The following is a 3,068-nucleotide window of genomic DNA, read 5'->3' as shown; positions in this document are numbered from 1 at the left end:
CCTACACATCCGCGTGAAAACGCGCCCCCCCTCCCCCCCTCGCTCCCCCTCCCCCCCCCCGCCCCACAAATTCGTTTTTTTGGTTTGGCTCCCTAAAGGGAGCCCCCAAGGGTCATGACTTTTGAACTTATTAAGTCCCTTCCCACTTGCCTTTGGTCCTTGGCCTCCCGGACATCCTATCTCCTGCGTTCGGTACCCAATTCGCAGTTCGAAAAATCCTGGGCATCCGTCTTGAAGTCTCCACTACTGAGGATCTCCCAGGGTCCCGTTTGACACACAAAATAATTATGAAAATTCATCAACTGTCGTCAAGTGGGTCTTTTAAGCATTTCTAGGCATTGTCGCTTAAAATCGTACTGATTGCCACCACCGCCTTCGACGAAGTCTATTTTTCCCCTGAAATTCGGAATTTTTGGCTATTTTTAAGCACTTCTTGGCATAAAAAATCATCTGTCATCTAGTGAAGAAAATATATTCTCAACTAAAATAGTCTCAAACCATAGTATGCACGTACCACATTATCTAGGAGTTAATACATGGCCATAGAAGCATCAATGCTTGTCATGTCTTCAAGTTATAGTGTTAGATACATTTCTCACAGGCTGTAAACGACCTCCACTGTCATAACAATCATAAACCAATCCAAATCTAGGCGTTCAATTCTCATTGCACTCCACAAACCATCCTACATTCATGGAGAAATATCCAAGCATTTGTGGGTGCCAACCAAGCTTCATTGAGCTTTAAGAAGTCAAGTATGAGCTGTCATTATTTTAGGACAATACCTTCAATGTCTGAAAACTCATCTTCAGATCTGAGTTTTAGCTCCTCCTAATTGTGTTCAAATGTGTAAGAATGATGCTACGTCGATTACCAAGCATCTCATTGATGCTAGGTATGCTAATGTGCATCGATTATGTTTGTAATGAAAGAAGCTGAGAGGAGAGAGAAGAAGAGCTGAGGAGAGAGAAAGAGAGCAAGAAGAAGAAGGAAGAAGACTAGAAGAAGAGAGAGAAGGGACGAAGCCATGGAAGCTGGAGATAAAGTGGAGAGTATGATCTTGATAATAACTAGTTGCCCTAATCTGGGGCCCTTACACCTTAAATACCCTGGTTAGTGTGACGGGGGTGTCTATACCCTAGTCAGTGTGTATCCCCCTTGTTATAGTCCATCCCCAATCGGAAGGTTTTTACCCTAAAAAACAAGGAGAAAGAGAGGGGAGTGATGGGTGGGCTAAGGGAGGGTTGCAGAGTACTACTCAGAGCCCTTTGACAATGAAGATTAGGTGTAGAGAGACTAGGGACAACATGTAGTCCGGGACCACTCTGCTGAAGTAAACTGGTCACAACTTTTGATAGGCTACTCCAAATAGGGCATACCATATGTCAAAACGGAGCTTATGATGAGTACTTTCAGACTATGTAGAATGCACATGCATGTGATTTGAGTAAGTACAAAATTATTCTAAAACAATGTGTAGTCTAAGGGCAGAGGGTGGGCAATTCGGGGTATGACCGGCTAGTCTTCTAGCCGTTGGGGTTCACGAAGGCAGGGAAATTCATTGAGAATGGTTGTTGGGTGCCAAGAGGCTTCTTCCAAGGGTAGGCCTTTCCATTTGATGAGATATTCTTTGATAGATCGGGACCATTAGTGCTTATCTCGCTACCCAATGATTGGTTCACGGACATATTGAGTGATGCCCTCTTTATTTATGGAGGAAAGTTCTTCCACATAGTCCACTGAGGAGCCTACAAAGGGTTTCAGCTGGCTGACATGAAACACATTGTGGATTTTGGTGGTAGAGGGGAGTTCTAAGCGGTAGGCCAAGTCACCAACTCTCTTCAAGATCCGGTATGGGCCATAGAAGCGATGGACTAGCTTGTTACTACTGCCCTCTTTGAGAGTTGAGTAGCGGGACTTAGGCACTTTCAAAAGGACCAATTTCCCCTCTTGGAATTCCAAATGCCTTCGTTTTTCATCAACATAAAGTTTCATGTGTGTTTGGGCCTTTTGAAGATTCATTTTGCATTGCTGAAGTAAAGCTTGCATGCGATCCAATTTAGCTTGACTCTGAGGGTTGATCTTATCAGTAAACAAGACTGTGGGAAGGGGAACCTTATACCCATATAAGGCCTCAAAAGGGAAAACTCCAATGCTAGAGTGTGTGGAGTTATTATATGCAAACTCAGCCAAGTGAAGCCACGTATCCCAACTATGCTGTACATCATGGCAAAAGTACCTCAAATATGTCTCAAGCCATTTGTTCACTCTCTCAGTTTGGCCATCAGTCTGAAGGTGGTATGCAGTGGATGGAGCAAGCTTGGTCCCCATGGAGGTGAAAACTATCTACCAGAAGCTGCTCATAAACTTTGCATCCCGATCATGTACTATGACTTGTGGTAAGCCATACAGCTTGAAGACATTTTCCATAAACTGAGTGGCCACTTGAGAGGCAGTATATTGAATCTTAGTGGGGATAAAGTGGGCAACTTTGGTGAGGCGATCAACTACTACATAGATACTGTTCCACCCTTTCTTAGTCATAGGAAGGCCAGTGATAAAGTCCATTGTGATGTGAGTCCATTTCCCTTCAGGGATAGGGAGAGGTTGCAAGAGGCCAGCAGGCCTGAGTGTACTATCCTTGTTCTGTTGGCATAAAACACATTTGTTCACAAAGTCCTTGACGTCCCTCCATAAGCCTTTCCAATGAAAACTCTTGGAAATCCTGCCATATGTTTTGAAAACACCCAAGTGATCAGCAGTGGGGAAATAATGCATCTCTTCTATGATCTTCTGCGTGAAGGGGGAACCATGCGGGATGGCAATCTTGCCATGGGACCAAATAAGGCCATGCTTGAGCTGATATTGGGAGTTTTTAGCCATAACCCCATGCTATAATTTTCTGAAATGTGTGGCTGAAGTGATCATCTAACAAGTAAGCCTCTTGGAGCTCTTCAACCCAATCACTGTGCAATTCTGAGATATAGGACACCCTGCATGCCCACATTCGAGAGAGTGAATCAGCCACAATATTATCCTTGCTCCACGTGTGTGAAATATCAAAGTCA

Source organism: Lygodium microphyllum, chromosome 6 (assembly GCF_053477565.2).
Source record: "Lygodium microphyllum isolate KBCC chromosome 6, Lygodium_microphyllum_v1.1.10, whole genome shotgun sequence".
Lineage (NCBI taxonomy): Eukaryota > Viridiplantae > Streptophyta > Polypodiopsida > Schizaeales > Lygodiaceae > Lygodium > Lygodium microphyllum.
The sequence above is the reverse complement of the archived record's forward strand: the minus strand, read 5'-3'. Positions refer to the sequence as shown.